General features: G+C 39.3%; 1 protein-coding gene across 1 annotated transcript in view; it reads left to right on the forward strand.

The window, feature by feature from the left end:
- The first annotated feature begins 325 nt into the window (after positions 1-325).
- Positions 326-22,672, forward strand: part of LOC140240532 (protein phosphatase 1H-like) — a 35,421-nt gene continuing 13,074 nt past the window's right edge. The window contains exon 1 of the mRNA XM_072320299.1: positions 326-480. The gene's annotated coding sequence lies outside the window, so the exon portion shown is untranslated. The remainder of the gene's footprint in view (positions 481-22,672) is intronic.

Consider the following 22,672-nt stretch of genomic DNA (forward strand, 5'->3'; position numbering starts at 1 on the left):
AGCAACACAGTGGTGCATGGTGTGGGTCAGCAGGTGAATATAGGGCCGGGGCCTCGGGTATGTACTGTATTCTTCCAAGTGCAAGGCTGTCGAATTTCGCGAACGCCACTCACTGAGATGTAAGTCAGCCAGATTTCTAGGTATACCGATTTCTACAGCTTAAATGTGCATGAAGCGAGTACAGTATGCAGCAGCTGTAAACCCGATGACTGTACAAGTAGAGATTCTATGTAAAGTCTGGGTCTTGCAGTCTCAACAAAGTAAAAGATGTCTAACGTTAATGTTAGTGTTACTGACTAGTAGATTTTCTAGTGCTGTCCACTTCCTATACTCTCTGCGATCTGCGCCCGGAATGCTTGCTGGCTGGGATGGCCGTGGCCTGACAAGACCTTACCAAAGAAGACCTCGACCCTCATGCGACCTGACAAATCGATTGGTGCAGTTTCTTGTCCATAGCGGCAGCACTTCATGAACTCGTTGGTAAGATTGTCTAACTGTTAGATCTAACTCTAATAGATCTAGTTGGATAGACTACTACCGTGCTGGCACACTGTGACAAGTACAAGAACATAATGATTGCCTATGGCTATGGATGGCTATTTTGAGTGATTGACATGCCCATGGCATAGACCATAATATTTTATATGGCCATCAATGAGCGTGTTTCTACTGAGAGCACCTCGCATCACCTCGCATCACAGCCAATTTTGTCCCCCGCATCACCTCGTATTTTACGACCACTCGAGCTGTTTCTACTGATCGAGCGATAAAATATGCGGTGAAGTGAGGTGACGTGCTAAATGCGATGAATCCGGAAGTCGCGTATTTTCAGGTCACAGTAATCACAAGCCCTGCCTGTGCTACCACTGCCTCTGCCATTTTGTGGTAGGCCACTGAATTTTGTTTAGACTGTTTAGTCTTTCCGTCCAAAATGCCCCTCACCAACATTTCCTGCCACCTGGTTATTACTATAATATTTGAAATCGTTGCAGGTCGAGGGTCTCTTGGGGCTCCAACAATTGGCAACATACTTAATGTTAGTATTCCAGCGAAAACGAATTGGGGAATCTACAACTTCGAGACGATACAATTTTATGGGAAAATGAATGCAGTGTGAAATCAGAGCAGAGTATAGACTAGTAGAGCCTAGACATAGAAGTATAGTAGACATAGAAGTATAGTATATATATAGGCTGTTGGGCACACAAACAGACGATGAAAGCACGCAATTCACATTCATGTACCACCTCATATTTAGTAGAGTTGGTACAGTGTACTACTAGGCCTGATGCGTGCAAAACTACAGTCGCTGTGTACACACAAGTGTCGAAGTGTGCGATGAACCAATTGAAAAGCGCAGGGCGAAAGCTCCCAATAATTTGAGACTTCGGATACACCGCAAATTTCGCTATCCGGTGTGTTTCTACTGAAAATCGCCCCTCGCATCACTGCGCATTGACCACCTCAAAAGGTGGACGACAGAGCACCTCGCATCACCGCGCATTGGCCACTACCTGATCTGTTTCTATGGAGGAAAAATTTGAGGTGTTGCCGCTCATCGCTGTGCATCACCGCGAATCACCTTGCATCGCCTCGCAGTAGCATCACCTCAAATTTTCGTTGCTCAGTAGAAACACGCTCAATGCAGTGCATGCAGTGCAGTGGAGTATTTATTTAAAAAAGATTGCATTTGGGGGTTGTTGCTATTCCTAAAATCCTACATTCTTAAAAAGATTCCAGCATTCTAAAGAAAATAAAGGGGGGGGGGGCATGGTATTACATGCATGTAGGCCTACATAATAATTTACAAAAAAGATAAAACTATTATAATACTGAGTAGGATATCTTGATTTGTCCCCAACATCAACCCAAACCCTGCCTGACCCTGTTACTATTAACCATACTAGTGCTAGACTCTGGAATCCAGTAAAGACCCCTTTCTTCTCACCATAAAAAGCAATACACCTGCTGTATCTATACCTATTTTGTACATGGTTGGAATTGTATTTCCAGCTGTGTACAGGTATGGCATTACTGGACAGCATGGTAATTCCAGACACGCGCATTTTTGCGTACCGGTACTAATGACATTCAATACGCGCAGGACTTTGTGGATTAGCCGCACAGAGCGTTGTATGGACCGAAATCGCAAAAAACGCAACATAAAAATGTATTTAAGAACATCAAGAAATTCACATTTCACCTCAGATTTGGAAGAAGATGTTGATTTATCACAAGGTTTTATCGCGTGAACTGTTCGAAATGTTCAAGTTAGACAATCATTTTACCGTAAAATACCAAATTTGAGCCTCATTTACCCATTTTCTTTTTCTCTGTCGTCCGCTTGGGAAGAATGTGTATCGTTACGGTGAATCTTGGGTATGAATTGTGATTCTGGTGCAAGGACAAGGTGCGAAAGATGTTGATTATTCTATCACGAAAATCATGTCCAGAATTAATGCAATTTTACACCAGGCAAAAAGATAACTTTAAAAGACAACTTTTTGAAGAGGGGTATATTTGAAGTCTATTTTCCAAAAAATTGGAGTGAATAATTTTCATAATTTTGCCGAATTTGTAATTTTCAAGACTTTGTGAATAACTGAGTGCTATTTTTGACCGAAATATCATCCATTGACAAGAAACTATCAATAAACATCAAAAATCAAGGTTAGATGCCTTCTAGCCTGGAATATTCCCCTATAATTACAGTGTCATACATGCTTTATTACAATTTACACATGATTTGTAAACACATCAGGGAGGTGCTAGAGAAGGAGAGACAAGTATTGCTCTCCTTTGAAGTCATGCGCGGGGCCGCCGAGAAGTTATGCGTTCAACTACAGGTGTTAACCATGTGCTTTGACAAAAGAGAGCATCAATAATCGGGACTAGTGCTCTCACATCTAGAAATACTTGCTCCTACTGCAATTCGCTCTCTCTTTCAATGTGATGGCAACAATGAATTTGTGTACCTTGAATTGGAGCAGCGAATCAAAATGCATTGTAAAACTCACAATTCTAACAGCAAATAGTGAAAAAACACGCTGGAACACGCTTTAGCGGAGTACTTTATTTGAAAGATCAAAATATCCCTTATTAAAAGATAGAAAATTAACATGCGGAAATGTGTGCATTATGGAAAAATATTAGGTTTTAAAGAGGGCCTAATTTTCATTTCATTTCGATTTGCGAATTACGAAGAAAATAGAAATACATGTTAATAATATTGAATTCTTTCCTAAACTATTCTAAATCAGTTCGAGTATTTCATTTAAAATTTTGCGGTGAAATAAAGCTTGTAATTCAACGAAAGGTGAAATGCGTTCTTCGTCTCCGAACTTCGTCTTGCAACTAGAGCGGTGCCGAGCATGACTTCAAAGCGTAGTGGAATGCTAGACATCCCATTGTAACGCCGTGTACCCAAACATGTGTTTGCATGAATTACGAAGAGTTGCCACTCCATCTCTGTAACACCTCCCTGAACACATCCTGCATTTTACTTGTAATGGGAGAGGGGGAATTCCTGCTTTTGCCATGAATTTGTGCATACTTGTATATATGTATGTATCATCAGGTGGTATATTTTCTGTGATTATTTCACCTTCCTGTTTCCGTTTCTCCACCCCCCCCCCCCCATCTGATCAGATCGCCTTTTCCATATTCTGTCTGTTCATGCTGAGCTAAAACTGAAAGACTGCTGGAAGCTGCTCGAGGAGGCTTTAGGTTTTTTCATAGTATAATGGAGTTTACACTAACTGTATACCTACCGTAGGGTAAGCAGTTACCATACCAATGTTTAGAGCTCTCTGGAAGTGGTGACTGTGACCTGCTTGGATGGAAGATGCATGCATTGCATGTATGTGTGTTGAAGTGTCTTGAGCACAATCGTGAAATTATTGGCTGTTGGTCAAATTAAATGGAAAACATACTAGCTTAAATATTGTAACTCTGTTTATATAATGTAATTACACTGTGCAATGTATGTACCATAGCCAGGGCACGACATTAGCGGTAACCTGGTGGGTAGGGGCCATGACAAATTGATGTCCAGCCACCAGATTTCGCTCATCTTCTGCACAGCGTGTGTTGGGCTGAGTGTATAGGGGTTTAGGGCAATTACCCACTTGGCAATTACCCCAAACCCTTCCCCTGACCCTAATTGCCCTCGGGGTAATTGACCTGATACAGTGTTACAGTTGTATAGTCGTCACACTCATTGAGTTCTGTTGGTTGAATGGCATAGTTAGTACCGGTAATCGTTAGGCTGCGTTCACATAGAAGTATACTATTAGGGTATTCGGTGCGCGTTTTTGAGGGCACGCGAATAGCTTGAATCGAATGATAGGATTTCCTAACACCGGTTCACATAAGAGGGCACTATTCGAAAATGCCGAATAGCTGCGTATAGTATAGCATAGTGGGAATGGCACTTGTTCGATTTTTGAGCAGCGTATACCATCTTTCGTTTATGAAATGATGAAAATTTTGGTCTGGATTTGCCCTTTAGCAAAAATAAACATGTAGACTGACATTCTGACGCAGTTTAAAAATTGTTATTGCTGGGATGATTGCGTAGGAGGAAGAAGTAGGGAGTTGATGGTGCGGGTGATTGTGTACTGGGTCGACTTGACGGCGCATAACGAATAGCGAATACCGTTATGCGTATACACCGAATACCGTATACTTCTACAGGTGTATGTGAATGCAGCCTAATAGCATGCTCTGATTGAACATGTGGCTGATTTCATTACTGTAAAAGTGGTTTCTTTCGCGGTGGTTTTATTTTCGCACTTTGAGGTTGATTCGCGAATTTAACATCACGCGAAAATGTTTTGAACTCGCCGCTTGTTACAACGCTATTGCGCACATAATGCACACACGAAGATTCCGTGCATTGAGTGCATTGATGGTTAGCACACACAGCGATACCGCGCAATATAGGTACAAGCATATTATAAAGTACTCGAGAGACGGGATTTCAGGTAAGCCTGCATTCAATTTTAATTTCTATTTGATAAATAAAAGAATAATTGGATTAAAGTTAGAGTTTTCATGTGCAAAAGAAAACAGTTTTTGCCGACTATGAATTCACAGATTTGGCAGACCGCGAATTTAAACACATGCGAAAAATTCAGCACCGATGGAAACCGCAAAAGTATTTGTACGCGAAAGAAACCACTTTTACAGTACTTTATTTCTCTTTGAAGGATCCTTAAGAAAAGAGAAATAAAAGGCGCTTTCACAGTAAACTTATTTTAAGGAAAAACAGTAGGCCTAATTATATATTCAAATGCCTTGGTAGATACTGGGTCCCACATGCCTGTGTCAGCAGTACCATACATGCCAACTCTACCGCTTTTTAGAGGTTTTGACCAGCTACCGATTTTCTCTTCTGATCTACCAATTTTGTAGCAAACCTACCATAAAATGAAATGGAAGTCATATTTTCCCTTCATTGTGCGTTGATTCCCTAAAATAAGCTAGTAATTAGAATACTAATAATAATTTCAAGAAACTCGTTCCTCAAAAACGCCGTATTCAGCCTTCTAATATGCACACATGTATGCACACTGCAGTGGCGCACTAGTCTCTATCATATCTACGTGCGTGCAAGACTTACTGTACACGTGTACGTGTAGCTAGAACCACGCGTAATAGTAAATGTAATGTATTGGTAGCTCATGTTCTGCAAGAGTGAATGCTACGAATGGAAACCCTCCCAAACACTGCAGAAGAGAGCAAAATCTGCCACGTACAGGAATCTCACAGCCAGGTCATCTGCTAATTAATTTAGATTTGGTGAGGGCAACATTATGTCTTATTCATCAAACTAGCTCCACAATAGAAAGTACACTATAAGGGGATAAATTATTTGCCAATATGTTTGATTACTTTTTCACATATGCTTAGCCTACAAAAATTATTTACCAATATGTCCGATTTCATTTTTATATGCATAGTCTACAAAATAGTTCATAGATTTACATGGATTATATGTTTTTTTTATCAATACCAAGAACCCTTTAAAAAGGTTAAAAAGCATGCACCAAATCTCATATTTTGATATTGAAAAACAAAAAAAGTCCACACCGTGCACTGGGGTTTCCCCCCTCCCACACCCTCCCCCCCCCCCCTTGCGCACAAGTGCGCTCGGGCTTGGTCGCTTCGCTCCCTCGCAAAATCTACCTCTTCAGAATTTCAAAATGTTGGCAAGTATGACACTTGCACACGTGTGATAGTACGCAGTCAATAGTACGCATTCACGTGCTAGGGCAATGACAATGACGTGAATGTGGAATGCTTCAAAGTACATCATGACATAGGACTACAAACATGCATATAGTGATTAGTGATGATTTATGATACCCTCAACATCACTTCATTCACTCAACATTTATTTGATGAAAGTTGGTTTTCAAATGACTGAGATATCCCAAAAAGTGATAATAAAAGGCGACAGGCCACGCCTTTTATTAGGATCTCTTTGTTTCACCTTGTTTTTGGATATCTCGGCCATTTCAAAACCGATTTTCATCGAATAAACTTTTGATACCCCATAGAGCTGCCTGCTCTTTTGACATATCATAGAGTGGTTTCTGAATATCTCGCAAAACGTTAAAAGCTAAATCCTCACCTCGACCAGAACTGTACACATTTAAAGAAATATTAATCTGCATGAGTCAACATTGTGTTGGATGTGATGTGCGTATAACATGTACGGGTGAGTAAATATGTATCAAATTAATATTAACTATTTAAGAGTTTTAAACAATACAAATGATAGTAATTTCTCCCCCGATATTTGTTCATATTCATAATGCATAGCCACTCAGGTTATTTTCATAAAGTCAGCATGTGTTGTTATTGTCTCTGTAAAGCACGTAGAGTTGTGAATAATTAGCATTTCCCTATGTCAGTACTTTGCTCCTCCAGCACAGTGCTACCAAGGAGGTTCAAGAGAATGGAGTCACAACTCTTATTCCCTTTGAAACCATGTTTGAAGCCACCACTCAAAAATATTTGAAGTATGTACCAAACTGGAGCTGCCCCACAGATAGGAAGACAATTGATTCATGTGTCATTGCATAACAACCAGCTACCTTCTAGGAAAGATATGTCTTTATGATGGTAATAACTTTTCGTTATCCCTACTTATGGAATATGAACAATACAAAAAAGGTAAAGGCAGGGGATGCGTAGATAGAAATCACAAAGAAATTGATGAAATGGAAATCAAGTTTGCTTGACATGGGCATGTCTGGACACAAATCTGACATATTGATTTATAAAGAACTATTAATCGAAGATCATCAGTTTTATTTGTTGGAATTTAGCAGAAAGTGTTAAAATCGGCATTCAAAGAGGGTGTACTTTCAAATACTTTCACACCATACAGCTTTGATTTACACTTTTGCAGGTATTTCTGGACGAGTTTGACCTTTGTTTTAAATGTTTTATCATTAGGGAACATTTCATGTCATTTAATGAATAAACAAGCAAAATATACCAGATATAATATTAGAGTTCAAAATCCTTCTTCTGATTGCCCAGAATGATGGCGGCTTCAAACATCGGACGTCAAAGGTACAAATCCACCTGTGGAATTCTAGTGTGCATCCATAGAAATCTGACAACTGTTTGAATAATTATTAGTCCATGGGCCAAGACCCGAAAAATGGGTTGTTGGTACCATCTGAGGTGGCACAACCTTTTTGGTGTCAGTTTGTTTGTCGGGCATAGATATGCTTATCAAGCTATGATAGCATTTCCAAATGAGTAGCTTAGTCATAATAAATGAATTTTTAACCAATTTGGTCTTGTTTTCATATCCCTATACTTCTGAATCGAAACTAAACCGCTATACAAAGAAGAGCACTGCCTCCTGTATGTCCACAGGTGTTCTGTTGTAAACGCGGTGCGCTTAGTGTTTATTCAAGGCAGCGAAGGGAATATCCAAAGGGTTATGATGTCCACAGCTGTCACGCGGTGCGCTTAGTCTTTATCTAGACCAATGTACCGTTACCATATTTAAAGTTCCTCATAAAAGGGATTATCTATACTGTTTTTATACTACCCTATCAACAAATACATCAGTTTTAAACAAAAATCACTCTGTTCATTTACGATATCATTCATTATAATGTATCGTAGTGTACCGATACATTGTTTTTGCATTATCTTATATTGTTGGAGGGAAATAAAGCGACATTGGCGTGGTATCAGCGTTTTCACCGTAGCGTTTTCGCTGGAAAATGATAAATAATTGAAAGATACGGTAAAATTCACGAGGAATTGCTTTTGTTGTTGTTGTTGTTTTTAGATAAAAGGATATACACTGTATCATACGCTTTGGATATTCCCTTCGCCGTCTAGAATAAAGACTAAGCGCTGTGGACATCATAACCTTTGGATATTCCCTTCGCTGCCTTGAATAAAGACTAAGCGCACCGCGTTTACAACAGAACACCTGTGAACATACCACAGGGCTGCATTTTACAGCTCTATGGAACATACAGAAGACAGTGCTCTTCTTTGTATAGCGGTTAGTTTCGATTCAGAAGTATAGGGATATAACAACGAGACCACATTGGTTAAAAATTCATTTACTATGACTAAGCTACTCATTTGGAAATGCTATCATGGCTTGATAAGCATATCTATGCCCGACAAACAAAATGACACCAAAAAGGTTTTGCCACCTCAGATGGTACCAATATCTGGCCTGGACCATGGACTATATGGCCAGTTGGAACTCCAGCTCTAGAACCTCCTTGGTGCTACCGGGTACTCCTCACTGGCAGCTTGGCATTTTAGTATTTCAGCAATGTGTTGTTGCTATTCTAGATTTCTATACACAGGCATGTTTCTATCCAGGTGAAGATAACTCCCTTTTGTTTGTCAGTAGTAGCTCACGATTTTTGAGAAGGACGTAACAGTAGTACAGTCAACTTCGGATACCTCGACGTCGGATAAGCCGAATATCACTTACCTCGGGGGCAAAATGAAAGTCCCTATTGTTCCTATGGAGTTTCCGTGTATTAAAATTCGCGTAGCTCGAAGAAATAACTCGAAGTTCGGTTACCTCGAAGTGAAATCTACTGTCCCGATCTTAATTAACTTATTGTTTTTCCCAGCATGTAGCTCGAATTGAATTGCAACATCACTCAGCATCTCCGATTAAGCGCGCGTGGACAGCGAAGAAGACGTCACAAATCTTTTCACACTCGACTGTAAATATTCCCGACCAGAACAATCGCGCGCCCAAAGAAATACCCGGTACACAGCTGACAAGAAAAATCCCCAACACCTACAGTACCTACATACGTACACGGTATGCACATAGCACCCTTGCCAATGGAGTGCTTACGATAGCACAACGCTCTGCCCATCATCTTCTTTTCTTTAACCACTGTGTTTTAATTCTTGATCATGATAGTCATACCGCGCGCGTAGATTTCTAAACCGTCGTGGCGCACCTGCGTAGGTGTTGGGTGTTGACAGTTACTAGTACATGTATATCTTTGGCATTAATCACGGTCCACTGTCCAAACATTGATCTCCTGCGTAGTGCCCTTTTTAAACTTTTTTTTTTTGCCTTTCACGAAGTATGTTTCATTTATTCTTCCCCGAGAACGCAAGCACTGATTTTTTTTTTTCTTCCAGCAATGCGATTATGAAAATATTGTGGAATATGATGTGGAAGTATAGGCCGAGCATAATAAAGAATAAAATAGACAGGGCTCCACACTAACTTTTATCGGGCCACCAGTATCACTGATTTTTATTTTTTGGTGGTCGAATTTACTCGAAATTAAAATTAAAAAATCCAATCATCGTATTTTGTGTTTTAAGATTTTGCAAATAGGCGTATAGATTATTATAAAAGTTGATGCCTAAAAATTTAGGAGGTCAAAACTTACGTTTGAAATGAAAAAGTGGGAGCATTTGCCGACATCTGTTAGCATCCGACATTTATTTTAGCATTGTAAAGAGCCGAAAGTTACCGTTATTCATTTCTTATTGTAAAAGCAATCATCCAACATTTATTAGTCTGTTAGCACCTTACGGAGCCGAATATTACCGTTAATCATTTTTAAATGTAAAAGCAAACAACCGACATTCATTTTAGCATCTTACGGAGCTGAATGCTATCCTTATCCATTTCCAAACGTGAAAGCAAACATCCGCTATTTGTTTCAGCATCTAACTGAGCGGATTAATACCGTTAATCATTTCCAAATGTAAAAGCAACAATCTGTCATTTATTTTTGCATCGTACGAAGCAGAATATTACCGTTATTCATTTCAAACATACGACATTTATTTTATCATCGTACGGAGCTGAATTTTACTGCTGTCCACTTCCGAAAGTTAAATGAATCATTCTGACAACACTATTTTATCATCGTACGGAGCTGAATGTTACTGTTTTTCATTTTTGAACGTCGAAGCTGACATCAGACATAATTTATTTTACCATCAAACGAAGCTGAATATTACCGTGATTCATTTCGAAATGTAATAGCAAATATCCAATACTCTTTTTTTAGTATCATATGGGGCAGAATATTACTGCTATTCACTTTCAAACATGCCAAACGTAAAAGCAATATGTATTTTAGCATCTTCCGGAGCTGAATGTTATTGCCATTTACTTTCGATCGTAAAAGCAAACATCCAGCATTTATTTTATCATCATAAGGAGTTGAATGTTATTGTTACTCATTACCGAACGTCAAAGCAAACAACAAACATTAATTTTACTATTGAACGCAGCTGAATGTTACTGTTATTCATTTCGAAATTTAAAAGCAAACATCAGACAGCTATTTTAGCATCGTATGGAGCAGAATGTTACTGGAACTTCCGAACATAAAAGCGATCATCTAACATTTATTTCAGCATCTTCCGGAGCCAAATGTTGTTATTTCCTTTCGAAAGTATAAGGAAACATCCGACACTTATCTAACCATCGTACGGAGTTGAATATTGATTTTCATTTCCGAACGTCAATGCAAATATTCGACATTTATTTCAGCGTCTTCCGGAGCCGAATGTTGTCCTTAATCATTTCCGAACGCAAAATCAAATATCTGACGTTAGTTTTAGAATCATACGGAGCTGAGTCTTATCGTTTTTCATTTCCAAAAGTATGAGCAAACATCCGACATTTATTTTAGTATCTTACGGAGCCGATTGTTACCGCTGTTCATTTTCAAAAGTAAAGGCAAACATCCGACTTTTTTTGGTGGCGCGATAGGGCCACCAAAATCTTCATTTCTGACATTTTGATTTCAATTCCGATTTTCATTCAATTCATTCACATAAAAGTCAATTCAATTCCAATTGACAAGCATGCAAACAATCGGTAGGCACTATAACAGATACCATGTTGAACATCGATAAACGTCGGATAAGTCGAAGAAAATTCGACGTACGTACGCGTACCTCGAATTTCGCGTACCTCGAATTTCACGTACCTCGAACCATTTTCTTCAGTCCCGATGAATTCGAGGTATCCGAAGTTGACTGTAGTAGGAAAATTTTTTCACTTGAACTGAAGCTGACATCTTGGAGAGCCAAGACTGTTATTATAGTGTCTGTAGCAGCTGCAGCAGCTAGACTGCTAGCTAGGGTCTGCTGGCATTTTGACTCCTAAATTATAGCATGGGCCTATGGGAGTCTCACTAGTTTCCAATGTTGGCAGCGCTGGTAACGGCTTGAGCTGACGAGATGAGGTTGGGAAACACCAGCTTCTTGTCATCAGTTAAACTGTAAGTGAATAATTTTATTATAGAGTAACTGCATTAGTAAGCGGCCGTGCAGCCGTTCGCGGCAGGTACAGCATACACGGTAATATACAGCTAAAAACACGGCATTGCAATGTCACATGCACACTACACATATACTAACACACTAGCAATCAACAAAAACCAACCGATAAAATGGGCACGATCTCTGACGAAAGTGAAATTTTCTCATGTAAATGACAACATATCGCATCCAAAATGAAATTTTCGGTACTTCTTAACATAACAGTTAAGAAACAATGGTCCAAGAAACTGGATTTTTTGTCGTTTTCTCGATGTTTATGGATTTTGAAAACATATCCTCACGTAAAATAGAACTTTCGCGAGCCGATGTGGGCCACCATTTTTTTCGGAAAGTGGATGTTACCATCGGAAAAAATGAGAAAAACGCGAGAAAGACATCAACAACACCGCCAGAATTGCAATCTTGTTTGCGGCCAATGCATGTGCGCACGCTATTTTCACGTGCTTTTGCAATGGGAATTGGCGCTTACGCAGTGTTCGCGAGACATGTGAAGGCGTTCAGCTACAGATCGCGGAGCACGCGCGTATTGCATAGGGATTGTACATCGTGCCGCAAGCAGAAATACTACGTCGCATATCGCCCTTATCGGCGAAAATTGTGCCGGGTTTTGCCCTGGTAAATCATGAAAACTGCATTGGTCAATGGTAAATTTCTTTCATGAAAACAATTGCATTAATGAATAATCTTGTCTTTGATATATGAAATGGTTGAAAATAATTTGCCTGATTTGTTTACAAATTGGAAAAACCCTTAACAATGTTTAAACTGCCGCAAACGGGATATTTTACTCTATCCCTTTTGTTGTAAAATATCACAGAGTTATTATTTGAAACTGTACTCTGCAAAGGAAAAGTGGTTCTGGTAAAATGACAAGATATTTTATGTGAACCACCTCTCATTGTATAGCGCAAGCTATTCGAGAACGGCTTGAATTATGTACATATTGTATGTGATGACCTGTAATGCAGAGAAGTTATCCCCCTGCACTGTTTTAGTAAGGGGGTTGAATTTGTAGGAAGACAGTATATATGGTGGTTACTAGCATTATGGTTAAATTTACTTATTTTCAGGCCAAGCGTTGAAGGGCTTGTATGGATATTGTAACCCTGTAGGGAGCATTATCAAGCAAGGTAAATGCTCAACTGGAGTCAGAATGGTTTTGTATCAGTAGAGACTGTAAGCATGTGAAAAAATTTTCTTCTGTAGACATCAAAATGATCGCTACCCTGGTACATTGTACTTTGTGCTTCTTTGTCTGAGTACTGTATTTAAGTACAGTTGAACCTCTATTATCCGGCCTCCCTTTATCCGGATCTCTCTATTATCCGGACGCAATCTCGCCGTGATTTTTTAATCTTTTTTTAAGAATTACGGGAGGAAAGGGGGATTCCCAACTCCTTGAGAACTCCTACACAAACACACATGAATTACATATACTTGATACATTTCTTAATAATGATTTAGGTAAATCATCCCAAGAATTTATAAAAGAAAATGATTCCATTCTTGCAAACACGAACCTCTATTTTGGGGTCTGTTACTGAGTGTAACAATGAAAAGGTTGCGGTATACATATTACTACATGTGGTACAGTATTCATCGCATAATCGGGCATCTGATAATCGGGAACCTCGCTTAAATGACATACGCTTCCCAGAAACATTTCCAATGCACGTTATTTTCACTGGATAATCGGGCGGGGACCTCTGATAAACGGGACAATTTTTCTTCAAGCGATCTTTGATTTTGTTGATATTTTACACAAAAAATATACCAAAATACCACAATAATATTTCATAGATTCCCTATCAGTTGTCGTTTACATCAAACTTACAAAGCAAGCTTCGGACTGGTGTGTTTTGACCTCCGTCCATCCAGTACACGTACATTTCAGCTCGCTGCCCGCCTTCGCTTTTCTGTACATGTGTATATATGGCGAGCCAGATCGCTACAACACATGTACAGTGCAGTGATCGCGGCAAGTAAACAATCAAGCCGTGATGATTGAATGACTGAAGGACTTTTCATTGACGTTCCCACATCAGTTCTGGGTAATCATTTCCCATGGTTGTGGATATGTATTTATACAGAACGCCCTACGTGTCCAAGAATTCTACGAATGTTTAAGAAAGTGCTAGCTTTTAATCCACATATTTTGTGTTCGAAGAGAGGCGACAGAAGAAGAACCCGGTTGCGATTACTCTACATCATTGCGAGAATGCAGGGACAGCTAGAGGGTCGCGCCGAGGGTAGCGTGGTTGTGTATTCATGTACATGTACAGTACGTCAGTATGCATGTGTGTGTGTGTGTGTGTGTGTGCACTACATAATGTACATGTCGTATGCCGTTAGTGTATGGTGAGTGCTCATCGCGAAATCGGGCACCCCGCTTAAAGGGGCCGTGTTTGCTACTCCCAACCTGTCCCGATTATGCGATGAATACTGTACTACAATGGGCTACATCAGTACATGTGTATGCATATGTACATGTATAAAGCATTGAGTCTCCCGTATCCGGCCAAATCGCTTATCTGGATGAGCCCCGGTCCCGACTTGTCCGGATACGAGAGGTTCAACTGTAGTCAACACTGGACCAACAAACCATCACATGCTTTCACCAGCTGTGACACAGGCCTATGTAGTTCCAGGTGACAAGTGTTTCATGTATAAACTGTGTGTAAATGTGTGTGTAGTTCTGCAAAATGTAGATGTGAAGACACTGTTGTAGTTTGTCATTTTGCTATGAATAGTAATTCCCCACCCTGTTTGCCTCACCTGTATTTTACAACCTTCTTTTAATAATGGCAAGCCCACACTTGATTTATCCATCTACAATGTATGACTCATGAAGTCATTCTCATGCTGATCTCTGACCCCTTGTGTACATTGTAGATCTCAGTCGGGAGTTGGCTTCAGGGAGCCTGAATAGGAAGTATAGAGACACATATTCAATGACTGTCTCAGGTGACAAAAATGCCTCTGTGAGGCATGCTTGTTTGCATTTTCACATTCACTGCATATTGGCAGATAACTACAGGTCATAGGAATGAATATAAACGGGGGTTAATTGCTTTTCGAAACAATGCTAGAAAGGGCACATAATGGGTGTGCTCAAGACTTTGCAATACAGTTCATGTACAAAGTATCACATTGACATTTCATAACACTTTGAACAGTTATGAATGAAATGTTAGTCACGCTTGAGGAAAATTAATACTTCTGAAAATTTGTCAGACCCTACTTTGAGTGCATGGCCCACCTGACTATAGAAAAGCCATGTCATTCTGTTGCAAGGTTTACAATGTAGATTGCATTTCATTTTGTGAGCTTGTGGATTTGAAGCCTGGGGAAGACTGAACACGCCGTAGGGTTGTCGAGAATCTTTTGAGTGAAAGTAAGATAAACTAATGTATTAGCCAGATATTAGGCTTTTTATCAATGAAATAAAGTGACCTATTCCAAGATAATGTGTACCGGTAATTGAATAATCAACCTATTGTCATGTCCCGTCTACCTGATCAGCATTTTGACTAGATCAGAGCCAACCTGCACTGTTCATTGATTGATTACATAGTTTTCAGCTTGCCATGACATATTTGAGTAGCCATAGATACATAGTATGTGCTGTTCCAACAAAACCAGATAGTTCCTGTAAAAGTGGATATTCTGTGTGCGCCTAATTTTTTGCGCTCGGCAGGGTTAGAAGAGTTTCGCGTGTTTTTAATTCCGCGGCATCAAAACAAATGACTGGAACATATTGCAAGCAAAAATATTTGTGTGCTTTTATATTTGTGCTAGTTTCTGGTTGCACGCAATGGGTGAAAATTTTCTCTTATGCAGTAATTGTAACAGAGTATGGCTATGAAAGCTTCCAGTTAATGATGATCCACCAAAACCAGGAAAGAGGAATTCCCATTGCATGTTTGTCTTGGTTCTGTCATTGATCAGTAGGCTTACTTCGTTCCATCAGGTGATCGCGTTCGCGTCGGATGGTCCTGTTACACGACCTTTCGTAGATTATATGCCCAAATATACGAAGGTTCGGGCGAGGCATTTGAAAATTAGACCCCTATTATTTATGAAGTATCGGGTGTGGCTTTCCCGAATCTTTGCAAAAAAGCCAGTGCAAATTTATGAGTGTTTGCTTCTTTTACGCGATAGTATTATTATGCTTTTACTCTGAAAAAGTATCATTTAAAGCATTTGTACACAAGGCTAGCAGCACAGTACAGTTCAAATGCTTGCCGTGAATAGAATATGACTATGGCATAGCGATGTGCTTGCGTGTGATAAAACGATATGCAGGTATAATTAATGTGTGGACGGTCGTCCATGTATGTGTGCGACGAAGGTTTGATAAGTTGATTCGTGGATTACAACGATCTTGTCCTTCTTGTTACATCTGAAGCTCTTGACAACATTGTTATTGGCATTATCATGGTTTCTTTTTTCACTCATTTCGTTCACTTCCACGTTTCATCAGCTTACAAGTAAAAAAAAAAAAGGTCTTCAGTGCGACTTGAGGTGCACTTCCGGATTTCTTCAGCTGACAAGCAAAAAAAGAAAAAAAGAAAATCTTCAGCGCAAAAACAAAGGCCTTACCGCGCTCACACTTCAAGGTTTCATTCTATTTCTAGTGCCACTTCCGGGGTAAAAAAAAAACAGTGGGGGGGCTGAATTATACTATGTAGGAATTCTCTAATTAACACAAACCATGAAGACAGTCAAATGATAAGGATTAATTCAATAACATCATGAGTATTAAATCCAAGGGATAATAGGGAAAAAGAGGGACATAGTGTGTGTGCGCAAGCGTGTGTGTTTATCACTATGTGTGTACACTGTAAGTGTCAAGCTGTTTGTGCGTGTAGGTGGACCAGTGTGACCAGCGAAAAACATGGGATTATGCTTGAAGCTGCCTAAAATAATGCTAAATTGCCATGAAATTATGTCACATTATGTCAACCAATTGTGATGCCTGATCGACTTGACAAGCCCAAAAAACAAACAAACACTAATAATCAAATTGAATTGTGGTGCCCAAGCGCATTATGGTGCCCAATCGTCCTTCCATTTTTTATGCCTCCGCCACGAAGTGGTGCCGGAGGCATTATGTTTTCCGGTTGTCCGTCTGTCCGTCCGTCCGTCCTTCCGTCCGTAATGAATTTTGTGGACAAGGTAACTATCAAAACCTGTTGAGGTATCCTAATGAAACTTGGCATGTATGTGTATTAGGGGGTGAAGTTGTGCCTATCAACTTTTGGGTGCACATGCTCAAGGTCAAAGGTCAAAAGATCATGGTCAAATACATAAAATTTCACTTTTTCCACCATATCTATTGAATGCCTGAAGATATTTTCTTGAAACTTAGTGTATACATGTATTACCCAATTAAGATTCTCTGGTGAAAGTTTGGGTCATGAGGTCAAAGGTCAAAGGTCAAATGGTCAGGGTCAAATACATGAAATTTCACTATTTTTGCCATATCTATTGAATGCCTGAAGATATTTTCTTGAAACTTAGTGTATACATGTATTACCCAATTAAGATTCTCTGGTGAAAGTTTGGGTCATGAGGTCAAAGGTCAAAAGGTCAAGTAAAAATATCAAAACTTCTTTTTATTCTCCGTACCTTGGAAAATTGTTCAAGGTATCTTCATGGAACATAGTATATACATGTACTGACTGGAAGTGATTATCTAGAGAATGTAGGGTTCATGGGGTCAAAGGTCAGGGGTCAAAGGTCAAGTGCAACACTTCAAAATTTTACTATTTCCCTCATATTTATGCAATGCCAGCAGGGTTATTATTTTTTTACACTTGGTGTATGCATGTGTAACCTAATAGAAATTCTCTGGAAAGTTTTTTTTTTCTTCTTTTTTTGCCTCAAAGGTCAAAAGTTCAAAGATCAAGTGAAAGTGCTGAACTAACTTTTTCCTCCGTATCTCTCGAAGTGGCTCAAGTTATCTTGAAACTTAGTACATATTATGCATGTTCTACCTGAAAGTGATTATCTTATGAATTTTAGGGTCAAGGGCCAGATGAAAATGGTAACAATTTACTATATAATTCAGAAATTGCACTTTTTCTCCACACCTGTACCTTGAAAATTACTCAATGCCTAAATGTATGAATGGGTCAAAGTCAAGTTAAAGTCCTTAAATCCCTAGATACATGCTCTCCTATCCATCCAATTAAACCTAGGTCAAGGAAGGTGAACATTCAAGACATTTGTGACAAACTTGTCATTTCAATATTTTGCCAATTTTGTGAAAATGTAATCACACATTGTCCACATGTACTATCTAGACCTATTGGGAAAATCATGCATTATGGCGGAGGCATACCAGTTGCCAAAGCGACATTTCTAGTTTGGTACAATTTGTAGTGCCCGATAAGCTGACAAGCAAAAAAAAAGTCCTCAAATTCTATGCTCCCAGCTGAATTGTAGCACTCAGTCACCAAAACAAAAACCTAAAAAACAAAACAAAACAAAACAAAACACATCTTCACAACTTTTTATTGTCAATTTTGTCAAAAAATCAGCTCGCAAACTTAAAAACCAACCAAAAAGAAGTACCAAAGTACACAAAACACTTGGAAATTTCCTTTCTGTAGCAATTCTGCGAGAATTATGCTAAAAACAGCCAAATTATGCCTAGCATAGTGCGAGATGCTGACATGTCTAAAATTATGCCAGAAATATTTTATGCCAACATATGGCAACATAGGTATGTAGGTGCCAACAATGATAAGCCTATAAACGCTAAGATTTGCCAATTTGATTGCAAGTACACCAAAGCTTTTCCATATATGTACATCATTTTCTCCATCCTAAAATTGTTTTGCTCAGTCATAAAATCCTTTTTATATGAATATTTGATATTCTTTTATTTGTTATTGCCATTAATTTTGTGTTATTTTTGTGTTTATTTGATGTCTTTTGCTTTGATTTAATCACTGCATTCGCCATCCTTGATTCACCCGATACTTTGTCACTCTAAGGGTACTTTTTTACATATACGCGCGTTAAATGATCAGCCTTATGTCAAGGACTATCTGTATTTAATTGTGATTATTTTACCCAACCTTACCCGACCCTTCGTTGATTAGGGCATGTTATTCACGAAAGGTCGAGTAAAGCGACCACCCAACGCGAACGCGATCACCCGATAGAATGAAGTACGCCCACCCAGTACCAGGTACATTGTATTGATATGATAGGAAGTCAACAAAGTTGTACATGGCCGTCAGTGCATTATTGTGTAAAACAACTCAAAAGACTCACTTAAAGGCATAATTTACCATTTGCAGATGAAACAAAAACCCAGCATTAGTGCTTCAAAATAGTTCTAAAATGTACCAGTTAGGGATAGAAACAGCCAATGTAAAAATTTGAACCAGTATAATCAATGTTACATGCAAGTATTGTTGAATACACAAAATGTGAAATAACAAAAATGTTTCCAGACTAAACAGTCTACAGTTATGGTTTAATGAGAAAAATAGTGATATATCCTTATATTTTAGGCTTTATTGCAGAATTTTATATTGTAGGATGTTTTGTGATACAACTGACCTACACATATGCATCAAAAGTGATACCTTGAACATTCTTTAAATCACTACTCCCAAAGGTAAACAGGACCTTTAAAGGCGTAATTCTACTTACGAAATATAGCTCTGTGTGAAACATCACCCTGGACCCTTTTTATGTCATAAGAATGATGACCACTGGACCAACATTTCAGAGATGTCTCAAGGCTGATAGAATTAAGCACCACATGAATTGTTGACATGGTTGTAAGATATGAGGCAACTGAACTGATGCTCTCCACCCGTTTGTCACAAGAAAGCTGCAGGCATTTGTTCTAAATACTCTCCCTGGGAAAGCGTAGTATGTAAACAAATATTCATGGTATTTTGATTTGAAGTGTAGGAAATGTGATTGAGGTAGGTTGGGTCAGCACAGCAGGACCATCTTGACTCAGTATCCACATCATGCATTTGAACTTTTTTTTTCTCCTCATTTCATCACTAGTACTGGGCAGTATTGTAATGTTGAGCTGGTGTAATAATGTTTGGATCAGTCGTTGCATCGTCTCATAGTAGGGTGATAAAATTTGACTTCAGGCTTGAAACTAGAAGCTTACTGTGCAATAGCAAGGGAGTGGCTGCCCTCTTGGTTTGCCAGCCACTCATTCAAGACTGAATAACTGGCTTCCATTTGATTGCTATGCACAACATGGCCAGGTGGCAGTAGGCAGCCAAAGGTTACAAACACTTGTAATACTTAATGCAGATCAAATCCATGCTGCTCTAAGGAATGAAACTTTGTATTAAAGGGAGATAGAGTGAATAAAGAAGCTATCCTTCGTACAAAGTGGATCAAAGGGTAGTCCTTAAGATTCAAGACCAAGATTGATGAACTTCATGTGCATGTCATGAGAGCCCATACATGTACTTTGGAGAAATGTGCATTCATGAGAAGGCAGAAGCAATCGAGTAGATTGTATGGCACTTGCATTTCTCTAGTTTGTCAGCAAATGAAAACTTAACCTCCGCTGACCGTAGGATTCCCCTACCGACAGAGGTAATCAATCAACACAAGACAATCAATGTTTCCATTTGTGCTAAATATTCCTGATCAAAAGCTGCTGACTTTCTGTAAATCTGGACCAGTAGAAAGTTAGTCTAAAAAGAAAGAGTAAAATTTTCTAAGGAAAACAATCAGAATTTGATTCAAATTCAGATGAAAATGAAGGAAGTTGAAATAGTGAATTTTCGCTAATTTTCACAAAACAGTTCTTGAGCAGTCAGCATGAATGTACAAATAGTGAATTGATGTTGTCATCCCCTCACAACTTGCCATTTATTTGTATATAAAATTGTGAAATGTTTTATTCATTTATTTATTTTTGGTCTAAATGCAAATATTGCCCAGTGTCAAATCCTGACATATCTGAATGATCACTATTGGTGGCACATTTCTATTATGGGTCATAACTTTTGATCCATAGGTTCATTTGTGACTAAACTTGGATGGTAGATGTCCCTTGGGAGTGGATGATCACCACAAGGTCAAAGGTCACAAGCAGGGGTCAACGAACTTTTAGAGCCCAATGTTAAGTTTTAATGGAGCGTTTCTATTATGGGTCATAACTTTTGATCCATAAATCCATTTGTGACTAAACTTGGATGGTAGATGTTCCTTGGGGAGTGGATGGTCACCACAAGGTCAATGGTCACAAGCATGGGTCAACGAACTTTTAGAGCCTAATGTTAAGTTTTTATGGCGCATGTCTATTATGGGTCATAACTTTTGATCCATAGGTCCGTTTGTGACCAAACTTGGATGGTAGATGTCCCTTGGGGAGTGGATGGTCACCACAAGGGCGAGACACATTTTGGCACTTGCCTTGTTTGCATTATACATAGGAATACATAAGGTCTAACCACTTGGGCCCCCATTCTTTGTACCAGAAAACTGCCACTGAAGGCCTTTTTTTTTTTTTTTTTTTTACTTGTCAACTGATATTTAAAAGTGGCAACAGAAAATTGTGCTGAAGGCCTTTTTTTTTTTTTTTTTTCCTTTTTGCGCTTGTCAGCAGATGAAACCCAGAAGTGGTACCAGAAATACAAACAGGGTCCCACTTTTAAAAACACGGTGCCGGCCCTGTTTTTTAGATCTGATTTTTGACACGGGAGTATAAGACCCCGTTTATAGTGCTTGTAAACGAATGCAATTTGGTATAGTCTGGTTTTCAGACCCTATGCCAACTGGATTCCGTGGCGATGAAGTCGCCGTTCGGGCAAAGGCCTTTGCCGAATGAAAAATCCTTTGCAGGACAACACCTTAAACTATACTAGTTTTCGACGTTGAGGGGGTTAATATCCTGAATAGCGAAATAGTACGGGCAGAGGGTCTGGAAGCCAGACTAAAATTGGCCGCGCATTTGGCCCAGTTTACACTGAGAAAAGGCCGAGTCCACCTCCAGAGCGTAGCCATTTGCGTGGCCAATTTTGGCCCCGCATTTGGTCTTTTGCACATTTACACTGAAATGAAGGCGGGCTCGGCCATGGCCGAGCCGCGGCCCAGCCCCGCACTGTAAACGGGGTCTATGAGAATTGTTCATGGTAGTCATGCGAACATTGTGTCAGGAATGGATCTGATAGTATGATTCAAATTACTGCAAATATATTCAATGTAATTTAGCCAATCGCTTTAGTTTTATTCTAGCAAAATGTTTGATTTTTACATTAAATCTGTTAGCCCAAGTTTAGGAGGTGAGATTAAACCATTTTTAAAAGTGAAGTACATAATTTTTACACAGTGCAAAGCAGTGGATGCCAATCAAACAAATCAAGTAAATTAGCATAGAGATGTACGAGTAGAATTAAACACCGATAATGATGATAGTATATAATTCATATTGCGCCAAATCCCCATTGCAGAGTGCTCAAAAAAGGGCCAGGCCATAGTGACTGGATTGCAAAGGAAAGGAATGGTCGGAGGCTTCCTACTGACATCACAATAGAATTTGACAGTTGGAAACAAATGGCAGTGATTATGATGTGAGAGGAAAGTCCTAAATTTACGACAGTTGGGTCAATATCAAGTGCAATATGATAGACACATTATATAGATGATGACTGGCGGGGGAGGGAACATACTGAATGTTCCACCCGAAGGGTTTGAAATGCTATTGAGGGAGGTTAAAGCCCTTTTTACACTTGTGTTTCTTAACCCCGTACTTTCTCTGACCCAGGACTATCGTTAGTCCCGTACAAATTTTTTCAGCTTTTTACACTCGCCAATAAATCCCGTACTAAGC

The sequence above is a fragment of the Diadema setosum genome, chromosome 2 (assembly GCF_964275005.1).
Source record: "Diadema setosum chromosome 2, eeDiaSeto1, whole genome shotgun sequence".
Taxonomy (NCBI): domain Eukaryota; kingdom Metazoa; phylum Echinodermata; class Echinoidea; order Diadematoida; family Diadematidae; genus Diadema; species Diadema setosum.